Below are 17809 nucleotides of genomic sequence, written 5' to 3'. Positions count from 1 at the left end.
ATGTAGTGCCAAGATATTCTTAGATTCCACCTGCCCTATGTCTAGTCCTTTTGCCTGATGGTGGGTTCTTCTCTGCTCTGACAGGTTGTGGGTTTCAGAACTGGGTTTGATCCCTTGAAGGTGGACAGTAGACAACAGAGGAACTGTCCACACCTTGTAGTCAGGTCTCTAGGGGCCAGATCAGGCCACTGCTGGAGTTGAGGAGGGGAGATTCTGATCCCTTTCATACCTTTTCTCCAGACAAAAATTGTAGGTCTGCAGTAACAAGTCCTCTGTCTCATTTGTGACACAGAATGAATTAAGATAAACCTGGCTCCCAATCTCAAACAGAAAAGGCAAGCAATTTCTAAACCAAGGGCCCTAAGAAAGGGATTTTCAAAAGCCACATGTTCAGAGCCTATCTCACAGGAAATGATTTAAAGACCAAGATGGGGCTTTGCTCAACAATAAGAGACAAGTGTTAGGTATGGCCATCCCATCTGCTCCCATGAGGAGGCGAATTCTTTACAGGGTGGTATTTAGGGTTTATAACATCCACAAAGAGGATTTTCCTGACGGCCTATCATCACTGATGAGTTAGAGTTGCAACTGAAAGGCAAGGAGAATGTCAGAACCGTGTACTTGTAGAAGTCACCCTACCCCATTCACAACCCTCTTACCTGCTTTCTCTCTATGTCCCACCACTTCTTTCCTAAAACATGGCTTCCACACTGCTACACAGGCAGACAAGTCCATCCACCCTCGCCATGTCCCTCAGGAACTTCCAAATGGGTCTAAATAACAATAACCACATCGCACTACTTTCTCTAGTACAGGGGATAGATACCATTGTCTTAGGGAAAAGAATGGGAAAATACATTATGTTTAAATTAGGAAAATCTGAGTAGCTTCATTTTTGGTTTGAAGCATATACTTCCTTAGTGATTTTTCTTTATTTAATTTCCAAATGTAAGTTTATAAAACTTCTGTATTTATTACTATCTGCAACCCCAAAATAAGATGACTTGTACAATACAGGAGAGCCTCCAATCATAAAAATTCATTCTTAAGTTATATACAATTTTACAGTTTTGTCGGAGTATGCTCTGTGTTGGCAACCCATGAACACAAAACCGAGAATGTCAATACTGTAGATGTCACAGAGCTGCTCAGATTTTCAATCTAATTTAGGAATGAAGGGTTATGAATCTAAAATGACAATATGTCCTGCCTGCTAAACAAGCTCCTACCCTTCATACAACTATCAGTCCCCTTAAGGCTTCTGTGATTAAAATAAGCAGCAAAGGATCATTCAGAGACAATGCAAAGGCCTTTCCTGTAGCTCTTGAGAGGGACTCAAGGCTGAGCCATGCCTTAGCTAATAAACACTGATAACCTACGCCATTTCAGGTACCATTTGGAGTCTAAACAAGGTGAGGGCATGAAGAATATCACCTGCAAAGAACACTTGCTGTGCTCTTTTAGGAAGCACCAAGTACTCAAAGCAGAGCGAATGCAACAAGGACAGCATCCCAAATTCCACAGTAGGGCAGACTCCAATGCTATGGGGGCCCTGGTATGAGTGGGGCCCAAACAGCTGGCATGGCTGCTGCCTCCCAGTCAAGCAGGAGGCCTGAGATATCCCAGGGGCAGCAGTGGCCACCACCTGGACACTCTTATCACTTAGGCTCTTGATGCTAGCAAAAATAGTACATTTCTTGGCTGTCTGAGATTTTTCAGTGCATGGTAACTTGACATTTCTGGCAAAATTGACAGGTCCTGAGATATAATCTCAGGACAAAGACAAGATAGGGATGAAATCCTTAGCAAGGCACAGGTGCCAAAGTGCAATGTCTTCAAAGACACAGTTTCACCACCAAGAAGAAAAGCCACCCAGCTTCCACTATAACACAACTACTTTGTTCCACAGTCTGTGCCAACCAGATGCCTCCCCACCTACCACCACCCACAGAGAGACCACCAACTCCCAACCCCATACAGCCAGGATTTGTGCCCATTGTCCAATGAAGCCCCTAGACCTAACACAGCATCTCACAGAGAATCAAATGAAGGAAAATGTCTGCCCTGTAAACTGCTGAACTCACTGAGCAAAGGAATTAACATGAAGACTCTCCTAGCTAGTATGAAATGGTACCACTCTCAAGGTAGCTCAGCGACTACAGGTATAGTCTGAGAAGCCAGACAGTTTGAGTAAAAGATTTGTGGGGAAATGAACCCTCCTTACTCTCCCACTCTCTCTCAGACACAAAAGTTCCCACTGGAAAGCAAATCAGAGGGGGAATTATGCCTCATGCACCCTGACTTGACAGTAACTTCCAAATACACGCTATCAAGAACATCCACCCAACCATCTGTCCGTCTGTGATTCCTTTGCTTATTCGCACAGAGAAAAAGCCCAGTAAAAAGGAAGTCAGCTGGCTGACAGTCTGGGGGCTTTCTGAACTTCCCCATTCTCCGGAAATGCACAAGCCAGGTCTGCTGTTCTATCCAGAGAGGAACAGCATTTGATGGAGATGAACAGTGGCTGACAGTTAAAGATCAGTAAGAAAGTAAATGTACAATGGATTGTGAACTTAACGAGTTCTGACTTCCCTAACATGCTTATTGAAGTCTCTGTACTCCTGATTATTTAGAATTCATGCTTCCTGTTCTCCTAGTCTGTACCACCCTATGGTCCTTCCCAGTGATGGCCTGATTCTCTCCATCTTCCTTCCTCCACCTTCCTGAGGTTCACTGCACCAACAACTTCCAAGGTTCATTCTTCCTCCATTACAAACACCTTCCTTAATCCACCCAAAATATTTTTAAATCATCGTATCGCTTAAGTCTCCATCATTTTGTCCTTCTCTACGATGTGAACAAACAAACAGTAAAAATGTAAGATGAGGCTGTTTTTCCCAGTAGTCAATCTTTCCCTGTCCCTTCCAATCCCCACAACAAAGAAAACTATCACCCATCTGATCAAATGGATGGGTAAGCCTCACAAGATGAGGGCTGATTTCCCTAAATCAGAAGAGAGGCTCACAGAGCAGAAGGAGTATTCTAAATAAAGAGAATAGCATACAAATAATGAACCAGTGTTGCTCAAAGTGTGGCATGAAGTCTTCCTGCTTGACCAATGCTTTGTGAGTCTGTTCAAAATGCAGATTTCTGAGTACAACATGAGACCTACCGAACCAGTCTCTCCAGGGTGCATAAAATGCAAAACTCTGTATTGTCTATAGAGCACATCCCTCTAGGTTATCAGGTTCTAAGCTCTCACTGAGTTTGAGCTATTTTGCAACTTCATAAGTTGCAGGCAACTGGAAAATATTAAAAACTCTGTCATTGTCTGGTTTTGCCTGACTTCCCTCCCCCTTTAGGGGAAAAATCAGTTTTGCTTCCATTTGCAATTCTATTCCTTTACTCAATATAAATTTGTGCTTTTTCACTTTTTCCCTTTGAACTGCTTATAACTTCTGCCAGGCTCCCTCATGTGGGTAAAATGAAATCTTTAAAACATGTTCATCCTTATCTGTATGAAAGTAATGATTTTGCCTTTTCTGAATATTATCTTTTAACAGAGGTAGGCCCAGGAATCTCTACTTGAAAAAGATGATTCTTCAGCACGAGAAAGTGGGAAAACCAGCACTCTCGGGCCGAATGCAACCAGCCAGGCTCTTTGTAGATAAAGTTTTCTTGGAACACAGCCACGGACACTGTGGCTGCTTTTGAGCCGCAGTGGAGTAGTTGTGACAGAGACCCTGTGCCCTGCAAAACCTAAAATACTATCTGGTCCTTTAAAGAAAAATTCTGCCAACCCCTGCTTTAGTGGAATAGCTTTCAAAGTCGATATTTATCAAGGAAATCTTTTAGAGTCACTGGAAGGTGATTGTGGACAGGCTGGCCATGCCATGGAAAGCTCAGTGAAAATACTGACACTGAGTATGGTACCAGCACTCAAAGGTGAGAGGAGGTTCATAGGGGCTCAAGGAAATTGCATAGAGTGGCTCTGAGGAAAAATACACTTTGCGTAGCAAGAGTAGCCCACCTCAGTAAGATATGGAAAGTGCTTCATACATCCATTCAGCAAGGACTTATGGAGAATCTACCACCACCTATAGCAGGCAACGGGTACTCCATAGATCAAGCTTGTCCAACCCACCTTATTTTGTTGTTGTTCTGTTTTGTTTTTAGGCTTTTAGCAGCCTGAAGCCATGGTTTTTAAGTTTCTGTCTTTAGTAATAAGCGGAAAAGAGGGATGAGGAAGGGGCTTTGCTGGCCAACCAAAACAGAAACTAAGAATCCATGACTGTATTCTTGCCCTTGGACACCCCTGCCATAGATGAATGAGGCAGGAACTCTGCCCTGCAGATGACCACGATTCAGAACATCATTATCAGCCACCCCTGTATAGTGGTTAAGGTATAGCCGTTGAGAGAGAGGCTCTGGAGCCAGTCTTTGTGGGTTTAAAGCCCAGCTCCACCACTTACTAGCTGTATAACCCTGGGAAGACTCTCTGTGCCTCAGTTTTCTCATCTGTAAAGTGGAGATATTAATATAGTACCTACCTTACAGAGTTGTTGTGAGGCTTTGGTGAGTTCATACACATAAAACTCTTAGAACAGAAGCTAACAAGTACTAAACGCTGTCAATTAGGGCTATGACTATGATCAGAACCCACAATTACACACCAGTTGCCACAGTAGGCCTCTGATGTACATTCTCTCTAAACCTTACAATAGCTACTCAAGCTGCAAATTATCCCCATTTAATGATGCAGAAACAGGCCCAGAGAGGTCAAATGACTTTTCCAAGAATGCAAGGTAGAGACAGGATTGAAACCTAGATCTGACTCTGAAGTCCAGTTTTCTTTCCAGTCATTCTCCCTTGTGCAAGGTTGTCTAGAGTGATGGTGACCCCAAAATCACAAGTCTGCCTTCACGAGGTCTTCTACATTTCTCATGGGATTTGAAATCTGGCTTTGGAATAGCAGATTTTTCTACAATGAGACACCTAAATATTTCTCTTTAGGCAAGAATGGAAGAGATGATATCCCCATGATGAAAAAGTGTTAAAAATAAAATATTTTAATACTTTAAGCATTTTATTCCTCTCAAATAAAATACTCATGGGATATGTTACCCATCATTTTTTTCTCTAGGAAAAAGGTCTAGTTAAATTTGAAAACCAATACAGTAATGCAGTTTACAGAGTGTCCTTGTAATGTTCTTTAAAAAAAAAAAAAAAAACTGGAGAGGACATTAAAAGACCCCGAATGTACATTTTAAAGCAGCTGAAATTGGTCCAGTGCTCTTTCAATCCCTTTAAATGAAAAGGGTTCTCTCTAAAGAAACTAAAAATAATTTGGCTTGACACACTGTATGAAAATGGAACCCCAGCTCATTTCAAGGTTTCATAGGCAGAGGCAGGTTGATATTACTTTGCATTGGGGGAAAAAAAGCTTATTTTCAGCTATGTGTCAGTATTTTATATTACATTCTTATAGGAAAAGGGCTAGCTATAGTTATGAAAAAGAATATAAACAGAATCTTGTACTTAACTAAGCAGCCATGCTTAGAAAGCTCACTGAAGCTGAAACCTGTTACAAGAATGATAACACCCCTCAACACTCGAGGGGAAAAAAGATTTCATTGTTTAGCAATATTTCCAATACTCTAATATTCAAATCCACCCAGTCCATACTTAAGGCTATAGGCAGCTCTTTAGTGCTGAAAACAAACAGTTTTTGATACATAATTTTGTCTGAACAATTTGGTTTGACAAAGGTTTACAAAAAAAAAAAAGAATAAATCTGTAAAGACTCTACAGCTCCCATTTATGGCTGTATTCATTTTGCAAATCAGTGACTTCATACTGTTGCAAAAAAAGCAAAACTCTCAATAGGGAAATGTGATGCTGGTGCTCATGACACTGAATGGGTAATGAGTTACCTAGCCTTGTGGCCATATAGAAAATAAGTCCTTCATTACTGCACAATATCACCCATAAGACACACATTCTACTGGGTGGGCCAGAAAACCATGCATGCTTTGTTCTCCAGATAGACGGCACAACAGTGCCCATGAATGACCTTCAGCCACACATCAAGCTAGCAGGGAGGCGAGAGTCCCTGCAGCTGGGGAAAGCAGGTGCTTCTCACACTTTGTGGGTGCCCCATTCACTTTGTAAATCAAGGTTACACAACTCAAAACATGTCAGAATAGTTTTCTCCTTCAAAGTCCAGTTAACTCATAGAGATCTTAATAGGATTCACAGGCATTATTTCAACTCGGCCCCTGGTGTACGGGAAGAACTGGACTTGGTAAAAACCTTCACAGGGTTTCAAAACACAAATCTTGGACTGCATTCAGATCCCAGTACTGCCACTTTTTAGCAGTGACCTTGGATGCACTGCTTAATCTGAGTTTCAATTTGTCTTTTGTAAACTAAGGATAATATCCATTCCTACTTGCATCTCTACACATGAAAAGAACTCAACAACAGTACCTGGCACAAAGGTGTTCCATAAATGGTCAGAAGCCTTGGGCTTTGGATAGTCAAAAATGTACTGGATTCAATAATGTAAAAAAGAAACAACAGTTCTACCCTTCAGGTTAAGTCGGTGGAAATACATACATCTAATTTCACTCTCTTGAAACCCCATAAAAAACACGTAAAGGAACTGTTTTTTAAAAGACAAACTCAGGAGAACAGGAGATGGGACAATAGGAACAACATTTTGGAAGCTCCAAAGCAGACAGATGAGTGGTAACCAACTCAGCAGGCAAGGGAAAAAGATGAAAAAAAAAGAAAAAAAACAAAACAAACCTCAAACCAGCAGTGAGCAAAGCTGAAAATGGGCACAGGGCTCCTCTGAAACTGGGGGATAAGGGGGTCTCAAACGTGCAGAGGCTGGAAAGGAAGGCATCTGAGAAGCTGTTATGTCTAGCTCCCCTTTCCATTCCACAGAGGGACTGCACTTTCCCCAGCCAGGAAAATATCCAAAGGATTATTTCCTAAAGAGGGTAAAACATAGGGTACCTATCCTGGGAGGCATAGTCAGGTCATGAGTATTCTAATGAAAATAGGGTCATTAAGTGACCAAATACACACTGAACCCTGAATGCAGAGAGACTGCCCTCAAGTCCTCTTTCCCCAAGAAGCTCCCAGACTAAGCACTAGACCTACCCTTCCTGCAGGAGACTTGAAGGCTTCTCTAGGGCATCTAATAACCCAAGGTGAAAGATCTAAAGATATATTGTCATAGGTACTTCCCAACAAATGCCCAACCCAGATCACTCTATAGTGAAAAAAAATTCAACAAGCTCCACCAACCTGCTTAGCTTCAGAGCAGCTTTCTAGTTCCCAAGAAACCAAGGATTACCAGACATCTGAGAAAAGCCTCTACCAAGGAAGACAGATCAAAATAAGCAAACAAAAGAGCACTGGGAACAGAAACTATACACCTAGGAGAAAAATTAAGCAAATATATACCAATGATATCCTTGGAGACATAAGATACTACATCCATAAAATAAGAAAATGATTTTTTTAACCCAGGAAACTAAAGAACCGAAACAAACACTTTTGGAATTGAAAATTATTATGAGAAATCAAAAATAAGAGAAGTGTTAGAAGATATTACTCCAAAATTAGAGCAAATACGAAGAGATGAAAAATAGGAGAACACAGAAAATCAGATAACTGTTATGGAGATTCCAGCTCCTGAGTGTTAGTTGCAGAATGAAAAGAAAAATGGAGAATAAATGTTTCAAAAATAATTTCCCAAAACTGAAGAATTGAGGTGTCAGAATGAAATGGCACATAGTATGTCATAGAATGCCCAGCATAGTGGATGAAAACAAACCCATGTCATGGCCCATTAGTGTGACATTTCAGATCCTTGGGGACAAAAAGACTTTATAAACTTGCAGAGAGAAAAAGAAATCAGGTCCTAAGTATCCTGTCAGGAATCAGAATGGCTTCATACTTCTCTACAGCAGTAGTAGAAACAGAAGACAACAGATCAACGTATTAATTTTCCTTTAGAGCTTTGAATTCTACTCCCAAACTCCCACCAAGTATGATAGTAGAATAGACATCTTCAGGTATGCAAGGCCTCGAAAAACTTACCTCCCTTGTACCCTTTCTCACAAAGTTACTGGAAGTGCTCCACTAAAACCAGCAAGCAAAACAGAAGATATAAAAAGAAAAGAAGCTCTGACTCAGGAGAGAGGCCAAGGGAAGCTCCGGATGACAGCTGTGTACTAAAAGAAGACAACCAGTCCAGATTGGTGCAATGTGACTCAAGAGAGGGGCACACTGAGAACTTTCATCACAAGACGCCTGCTGCCGTTAAACCTGAAAACAATGATGGGGTGAGCTGGATGAGGCTTCTTCTGTTTTGCTTTTCCTGGCATGGGCTGAGGAGATTCCTGTTCTTCTCCACTGCCTGAACCAGCAAAGGACTCTCATTTCACTCCAAGGCAGCCTTCTGAGAACTGGAGGCAGGCATCAAAGAGCTGAAGAGTAGGAAACGCAGAGCAGCCTGTGCCCCCACCACATTCCTGCTGGGCGCTCAGTACCAGTTCCACACTAAGTGTTGTCAAATGTCCTGCCTATCAGGAGACCCATTTTTCCTCAGATTCACTCATGGCTTTACCCACCAACTTCCCCACAATAAGCTCTGAAAGCAGAAGCCAGATTTCTCCCAGAGACTTGGTGGGCTTTCATCAAACAAAACCAATGTCTCTCTTTCCTTGCACAGCTAGGTTTGTGCTTGCTGCTTGGTTTTCAAAACCATACAATATATTGTTTAGGGATACATACATAACTCTGGATGCTAAAAAGATAAGGAAGAAAATGAGTGACAAGTCAGGGTAGTGGTTATCTCTGGAGGTTATGCAACTGGGAAAGGGAACAGAGGAAAGGTCTTTAAGGAGCTGCTATTTTCCCATTTCTTAAACTGGGGGTGTGGGCCCGTTAGAATTTTAAAATTATTCTTTATATTGTACCTATATCTACTAAACATTCTTTTGTATTTACAATACATTTTGCAATTTATAAGATGATTTGGGTCACAGATTATGTTACAAAGAGTACAAGAATCTATACCATTTGTCTCTGTTGTTCCCCATAACAGCAGTGGACAGTCTGTTCCCACCATCACGATCCTTTAATATGGCCCAAGACAGCAGTCACAGAACAGCAATTCTAGAAGACACTTTATGGCAGGAACAAACAGAAACAAGACCCTCTGTAATTAGCTTTCACATACAGCCATGAGAAATGCCCTGATGCGCCTCAACTAGTGGGGATTCCTGCAAGTTGACAGGCTTCTGAAACCGAAGTGTCTAGCCAAAAGAGATTGTTCTCACCATTTCCCCAACGTGACTTAGTCTTGTTTGAACAAACTGGCAATTCCAAAATAAATACCCCAGACAACAGGTTCACTTTCCCAGCATGATTCAGATGAAGCAGCAGAAATGTTTATTGTTAACTACTGACCCATGTTTGGTCGATTTCCTTAAACACTATGTATGCTATGCGCATACCACCATGACTAAAAGTCACTTTTCTTGAAAGGCATCTTGCTATTCGATTTCACTAAGCTGCTCCAACAGAAAAACTCTTTCCAAATTCTCATGTGCTGAATATTTTCCTTCCGTGTCTAGTCAAAGAAGGAAAGAAGTCATTCTACAGCATTCACAGAGGACTGAAGATGCTGCAGCCCAAGTCTCATGCTGTTTAGCCATCTGGCTGAGATGCGGCCTGCCTTCCCTACCCACCGATTTTCTCTTACCTCTTTTGGAATTCAACTCAAAATTCAGAGGCAGACAATCGAAAGCAACTGGGCACTGATTTGAGTAAGAGCATTATATTCCACTCACCTGACTAATAAAGTGAAACAGCTGGCTATGTTACATTAACACCAATGGATTTATACCTTGACTTTTCTAAAATATCACTGGAAACAGCATCTTCAGAAAGAATAATTTTTCTCAGACTTAAACTGCCTCCACTTGAAGAAGATTGCTCCATTGTGAATAGGCTCACCTCTGAGAAAACTCAGTGAAGTGTATCAAGACATGGCCACAGTACTCTTTTTCATCAGATGTTTCTGATAAAATATTGGCCATCAATAATGACTCTCCTCCCAGATTAGAGCTTCTCAACCGTGGCTGCACACTGGAATCACCTGGGGAGCTTTAAAAACTACTGGTGCTTGGGTCTCACCTTCCAAGAATGAGCTACTAGGTCAGGGATGTGGTCTGGGTTGAGTTTGGAAAGCTCCCCAGGTGATTCTAATGCGCAGTCAAAGGTAAGAAATATGGTCTATTAGAGAATAATAGTGACCAGTTTCCTCCTGTCGAAAATATAAGCTAACATTTCCTAAAAACCATTACTGCTTTAACAGTGTGTATGTTTACATATGCCATGCAGCATAGCTAAGTAATTAAGAACACAGAATCTTGAGTTAGGCTACCTGGGTTTGACTGCTGGCTTTGCCACTCACTGGCTGAGTGATCTTGGACAACTTATATAACTGCTCTGTGCCTCAGTTTCCTTATCTGTGAAATGGGCTAATATGAATACCCATAGATCACAAAATGGTATTTAATTAGTTGATATTTATAGAATGCTTAAAACAATGGATATGACACAGAACATGCCTTAGTAATGTTTGCTGGATAAACTGTCAAGCCAGTTTCTGTCAAGAACCCCAAATAATACAGAATCAGATACGACTTTCTTTGGAATGCCAAGCGTACATTTTTAGTACAAAAATCTCTCAGATTTTTTGTACTACCTCTTATTTTTATAATGGAACTTTATCCAGCTCTGGCCAAAGGGGCATTTTTTGAGGTCCAAGAGGAAAATTTAACATAACCTAGCGACATTTCTTTATTGCTGGGTCCAACCCTCTCTCCAGCATTTCAGACATCCATGTCATTGTTAATAACCTGGTGTGAAATCTGAGCACTATATTTGCAGGAATTGGCAAGAACGGCTTTAGAATTCCAAGTTTTTTTATTTTCAAATGAGTATGTAACTGTCTCACCTAGAAGATAAAGGAGTATTTTTTCAAAGAGTTCTCTGTAGCCTTGTAGGAGATAGAGGTCCTTGGATTTTTCTTACTTTAATTATATACATATATATATATGTATATATATATACACACACATGTATATACACATATACATATGTATATGTATATATGCTGCATGCCAAGCACCATGCACAGAAATTTATTGATTCAAAAAATATTTAAAACAGGAGATCAAAACTGAATGCAGTCCTAAAATGTGAGAACAGACACTTGGCTGCACAAGCTTTTCAACTACACAGATAAATATAAAATAGTATTTGAGGAAAAATAGTTTCATACACGTAGCTCCTAAACACAGAGGAAGCCTGATGGTAAACATTTCAGAGTCTCTCTGTCTTCCACTAATAATAGAACTGATTTATTATCAAGGCAGTGCAAAAATGATGCAGAAAGGTTGTGTGAAGAGAGACAGCTCCAAATAATATTCCCCAACACCACTTCAAATTCATTCAGCTTGCCAATGCTTTCATTCAAAAACCAACACTTAAATTCTCGAATGCCACAAAATCGCTTCTTAAAAATAATGAAAGCTCATTTTGAAACATGCAGATTACTCATCAGACACTGCTGAGAGAGTGTGTAAACAGGCTCATTTCTACAGGGCAATTTGGTACTGCGTATTAAAAGCATTTACAGTGTTTATCCTCTAACACAGGGATTTATCCTTAGGAAGTAATGAACACTCATGTGAAAAATGCACGTGCAAGAAAGGTCATCATAACATTGCTTAATAGCAAAAAAGAGCACTGATTACCTAGAGGGTGGTATATTCATACAATGGGGTCCTGTAGCATAGCAAAATATTGAGTGAAATGGGAAAATATCTGCGATAATGTTATCAGGAAAAGGTGGTTAAGTTATTTGGATAGCAGGACTCCATTTTTGTGGAAAATAAGGATATTAATCACTGAAAAAATATATGGAATGATGCACAGCAAAATGTTAAAGGAAGTTATCTTTGATTAATGGGATTGTGGGAAATTTTCTTTCAGGCAGTAATTTTTAATTATTCAATTATGTATGGCTGGCACAATAAAATGAATAAAATAGCTACAATTTTAAAAATAAAATGTAATAAAGATATATTAAATAATACTATGTATATAAAATAAAGAAGGGGAACAGACCACTTTTCAACTTTCCCATATTTCTCAAGAGTTGTCTAAAATAAGTTCAGTAATGGCACCAAGGAAAGTTACCACATAGTTCTTATCCACTAAGAAATGGCCAGAAAACAAAGGCAGTGGAACTGAACATTTTAAAACCAAATACTGTCTTCTGAAGTGAGGGCTACCCATATTGGATTGGAGTCAGCAGTCAAGTGTTTTAAAACCTTAGGTTCTCAAGACCCTAACTTTGGCACATGCTAACAGTTCAGTTACCTCACCATTTTTCTTTAAAAATATATATATATATATTTTTTGGTGGGGGGGCTTTCTGGTAAAAACCGGAAAGCCTGCTAGACAAATTCTAAAAGAGCTGTAACATTACTTTTTTTCCAACTCTTCTGGAAGTGTGAATTGCCCAAAGGAAACAGATGTTTAAAGGAACTGAAAGCTTAAGTGTCCCCAATTTACTTCGACTTATTTCTTACCACACTGCCACCGCCCTCCCCTTTGCTTTATTTCTCCAGTTCTCCCATATTTCCTAAAGGCTGGGGTCCTTCCCTACCAGGGACCAGGCTGAATCAGGAAAGATTCAAGGGAATCTAGGGTTTGGGGGTGCCCGGGAAACAGCTTTGAAGCCATTCAATACTCATTTGGTAATCTTAATTCTAACTCAGAATTGGTTCTTCTCTTTCCCACCTTTTTTTTTTTTTTTCCTCAAGGCTAAAACTAGATCCGAGACCAGTCTTTCTGCAGACACTAAACATAGCCATGTTTTGGTTTCTGCAGGATCAGGAAGAAGGTGAGTCCTAAAAATGGTTGGGCAAGTTCAATCGTCAGTGCTCACCTTTGGTCTCACACAGATGCCTCAGATGTCAGAATATGAAATCACAGAATTATAAAAAATTAGAGTTGAAAGTGGCTTTCTAAATATTATAGATGAATGCTACGAAAAGTGTGCTCACTGGTCTAGCAGCAGCAGTACTGCTTGGGTGCTTGTTAGAACTGCAGATTCTCCAGTCCCACCACAAGTCCACTCAATCAGCAGCTCTGCGTGTGGGGTCTGGGTACCTGCATGTTTACTAGCTCTCCAGGTGCTTGAGGCTCACCTAAGTGAAAACTACTATTATAGAGTAAGAAGCTGAAGCACAGTGAGAGTATCATTTATCTTCACAAAACGAGAGAGAGGAAAAAAAAGCAGTGAGACATCTAAATAAAGCTACACTATTTTTCTGTTTCAAGATCTGCAATGCTGTACCCGCAGGTCTCTGGATTATCTTTCATTTCCAGTTGTCTTTTCGTTTTTACATCACTACCCTTGGAGAAACTGTGGCAACCATTACAGAGCAGCCCAGTGCAGTCTCTGGAGCATGAAGGAGCATTTAATTCAAACTCTTTTTACAAATCACTAGATTAATGAAATTCATCATACATGCGAGTTCTGGGGTGTCGACTGCATGCAAATCATATCTAACAAGCTAAGCGCAGACTTCTAAAGTAGTTCCCAGAAAATCAGAGCAGCAAATGCTAGAATAGGAACTTGACTATATATTAATGTAAAAGAAGAACTAGAGTCCCTTATCTTATTTTCTCAGGCTGTCCTTCTCCACATCCACACCAAGACTCAGAGAGGAGCTCTGAAATGTAGGGAGTTCCAGCTCACAAAATAATTTACGTTTCCAAAAGATCATTTCTAAATCCTTTGTTTGAAAGCTGGACACATTTCCTCATTAAACAATGTTATAAATGGTCTTAAATGTCCAATCAAAATAGATTTACAATGAAATTGGCATTATAAAAAATCTAATCATTTAAAAATACTTCCTCTGGAAAAAAAGTTCAAGCTCCAATTTAGGTGTAACTTCACAAACGGGGCCCCATTAGGCATGGGGATCACAGCAGTAGCTTCTGGTGATGCAGAAATGTTGGGGGTGGATGTCTGGTGTTGCATTCATCACTTCCAGGTTGTAAATCACCAATATTATGGACTTAAGATTCAGGATCCCAAGACAAAAAGATCACACTTACTACATCAGCTACTATCCTAGAAAACTCTGACCTAATACCTTAAAGAAGGCTGTAGCTCTGGCTCGTCTGGGTACCAAGACCAAAGTCAACTGATGTCTTGTTTTTATTATCTTTTACATTTTCCAACTCTTTCACCCCCCAAGTTGGGCTAGGTCCTGCCTCTTTGTAACTCTAGTCTCCACTTAATGTTACATAAAATATATCAATGTCTTAAGAATTTAATATTTTTCAAAGGAATTAGTCTAATTTCTAATCCCTTTTAAAATATTAAATTCATTTGAGAAGTGTCTGTTCATGTCCTTTGCCCACTTTTTGATGGGGTTGTTTGTTTTTTTCTTGTAAATTTGTTTGAGTTCATTGTAGATTCTGGATATTAGCCCTTTGTCAGATGAGTAGGTTGTGAAAATTTTCTCCCATTTTGTAGGTTGCCTGTTCATTCTGATGGTAGTTTCTCTTGCTGTGCAGAAGCTCTTTAGTTTAATTAGATCCCTTTTGTCAATTTTGGCTTTTGTTGCCATTGCTTTTGGTGTTTTAGACATGAAGTCCTTGCCCATGCCTATGTCCTGAATGGTAATGCCTAGGTTTTCTTCTAGAGTTTTTATGGTTTTAGGTCTAACGTTTAAGTCTTTAATCCATCTTGAATTAATTTTTGTATAAGGTGTAAGGAAGGGATCCAGTTTCAGCTTTCTACATATGGCTAGCCAGTTTTCCCAGCACCATTTATTAAATAGGGAATCCTTTCCCCATTGCTTATTTTTGTCAGGTTTGTCAAAGATCAGATAGTTGTAGATATGCGGCGTTATTTCTGAGGGCTCTGTTCTGTTCCATTGATCTATATCTCTGTTTTGGTACCAGTACCATGCTGTTTTGGTTACTGTAGCCTTGTAGTATAGTTTGAAGTCAGGTGGTGTGATGCCTCCAGCTTTGTTCTTTTGGCTTAGGATTGACATGGCAATGCGGGCTCTTTTTTGGTTCCATATGAACTTTAAAGTAGTTTTTTCCAATTCTGTGAAGAAAGTCATTGGTAGCTTGATGGGGATGGCATTGAATCTATAAATTACCTTGGGCAGTATGGCCATTTTCACGATACTGATTCTTCCTACACATGAGCATGGAATGTTCTTCCATTTGTTTGTATCCTCTTTTATTTCCTTGAGCAGTGGTTTGTAGTTCTCCTTGAAGAGGTCCTTCACATCCCTTGTAAGTTGGATTCCTAGGTATTTTATTCTCTTTGAAGCAATTGTGAATGGGAGTTCACTCATGATTTGGCTCTCTGTTTGTCTGTTATTGGTGTATAAGAATGTTTGTGATTTTTGCACATTGATTTTGTATCCTGAGACTTTGCTGAAGTTGCTTATTAGCTTAAGGAGATTTTGGGCTGAGACAATGGGGTTTTCTAGATATACAATCATGTCATCTGCAAACAGGGACAATTTGACTTCCTCTTTTCCTAATTGAATACCCTTTATTTCCTTCTCCTGCCTAATTGCCCTGGCCAGAACTTCCAACACTATGTTGAATAGGAGTGGTGAGAGAGGGCATCCTTGTCTTGTGCCAGTTTTCACAGGGAATGCTTCCAGTTTTTGCCCATTCAGTATGATATTGGCTGCGGGTTTGTCATAGATAGCTCTTATTATTTTGAGATACGTCCCATCAATACCTAATTTATTGAGAGTTTTTAGCATGAAGGGTTGTTGAATTTTGTCAAAGGCCTTTTCTGCATCTATTGAGATAATCATGTGGTTTTTGTCTTTGGTTCTGTTTATATGCTGGATTACATTTATTGATTTGTGTATATTGAACCAGCCTTGCATCCCAGGGATGAAGCCCACTTGATCATGGTGGATAAGCTTTTTGATGTGCTGCTGGATTCGGTTTGCCAGTATCCATTTACGCAGCCAAAAACACATGAAAAAATGCTTACCATCACTGGCCATCAGAGAAATGCAAATCAAAACCACAATGAGATACCATCTCACACCAGTTAGAATGGCAATCATTAAAAAGTCAGGAAACAACAGGTGCTGGAGAGGATGTGGAGAAATAGGAACACTTTTACACTGTTGGTGGGACTGTAAACTAGTTCAACCCTTGTGGAAGTCAGTGTGGCGATTCCTCATGGATCTAGAACTAGAAATACCATTTGACCCAGCCATCCCATTACTGGGTATATACCCAAAGGACTATATATCATGCTGCTATAAAGACACATTCACACGTATGTTTATTGTGGCACTATTCACAATAGCAAAGACTTGGAACCAACCCAAATGTCCAACAATGATAGACTGGATTAAGAAAATGTGGCACATATACACCATGGAATACTATGCAGCCATAAAAAATGATGAGTTCATGTCCTTTGTAGGGACATGGATGAAATTGGAAATCATCATTCTTAGTAAACTATCGCAAGAACAAAAAACCAAACACCGCATATTCTCACTCATAGGTGGGAATTGAACAATGAGAACACATGGACACAGGAAGGGGAACATCACACTCTGGGGACTGTTGTGGGGTGGGGGGAAGGGGGAGGGATAGCATTAGGAGATATACCTAATGCTAAATGACGAGTTAATGCGTGCAGCACACCAGCATGGCACAGGTATACATATGTAACTAACCTGCACATTGTGCACATGTACCCTAAAACTTAAAGTATAATAATAAAATAAAAAATAAATAAATAAATAAAAATACAAAAGAAAAACAACAACAAAAAAATATTAAATTCATAAGACACTATTTTTATGTAACATTAAAGAAACCCTACATACCTTAACTGTTGCTCCCAAATCACCCCATATCCTCCAGTCCTAGGCAAATACTAATTTACTTTCTGGCTCTACAGATTTGCTTATTCTGGATCATTTTATACAAATGGAATCATATAATATGTGATCTTTTGTGACTGGCTCATCCATGATATAGCATGAATCAGTACTTCATCCCTTTTAATTTCCAAATAATATTCCATTGTATGGATATATCACATTTTATTTATCCATTTATCAGTTGATGGACATTTGGGTTGTTTCCACTTCTGAGCTATTATGAATAATGTGCCTAAATGCCCATTTATACACAAGTGTTTGTAAGGAAATATGTTTTCAACTCTATTGGGTATATACTTAGGAGTGAAATTACTGGATCACATGGTAACTCTATGTTTAACCACTTAAGGAAATGTCAGACTGTTTCCCAAAGTGTCTGCAGCATTTTACATTCCCACCAGCGATGTATTAGGGTTCCAACTTTTCTACATCCTTGCCAACACTTCTTTTTTATTATAGACATTCTAGTGAGCATTAAGTGGTATTTCATTGTAGTTTTGATTTGCATTTTCCTAATGGTTAATATCATGCGTTTTTCATGTGTTTATTGACCTTTTGTATACTTGCTTTAGAGAAATGTCTATTTAGATTCTTTGCCCATTTTTTAATTATTTGCCTTTTAAATATTGACTTGTAAGAATTCTTCATATATTGTTGATACAAGCCCCTTTTCAGATATATGATTTGCAAAAGTTTTTCCCATTTTGTGGGTTGTAACATCCACTTTTTTGCTTATCACACAGAAT

At 39.6% G+C, this 17809-nt stretch overlaps 1 protein-coding gene and 1 non-coding gene across 4 annotated transcripts in view; both read right to left on the bottom strand.

Annotated features, from left to right (window-relative positions):
• TSPAN7 (tetraspanin 7) overlaps window positions 1–17809 on the bottom strand; it is a 127592-nt gene that overhangs the window by 68217 nt on the left and 41566 nt on the right. Inside the window, exon 1 of one of the 3 annotated variants that reach the window (XM_063803780.1) lies at window positions 8116–8140. The exons of the other annotated variants lie outside the window; for them this stretch is intronic. The gene's annotated coding sequence lies outside the window, so the exon portion shown is untranslated. Of the gene's footprint in view, window positions 1–8115; window positions 8141–17809 lie in introns of those variants that run through there. 3 annotated transcript variants of the gene reach the window in all.
• LOC112207179 (U7 small nuclear RNA) lies at window positions 12521–12582 on the bottom strand. Its single transcript, XR_002941636.1, has one exon. It is a non-coding gene; the product is annotated as a U7 small nuclear RNA (small nuclear RNA).

This window comes from Pan troglodytes, chromosome X (assembly GCF_028858775.2).
Source record: "Pan troglodytes isolate AG18354 chromosome X, NHGRI_mPanTro3-v2.0_pri, whole genome shotgun sequence".
In the NCBI taxonomy this organism is placed as follows: Eukaryota; Metazoa; Chordata; class Mammalia; order Primates; family Hominidae; genus Pan; species Pan troglodytes.
The sequence above is the reverse complement of the archived record's forward strand: the minus strand, read 5'-3'. Positions and strand labels throughout refer to the sequence as shown.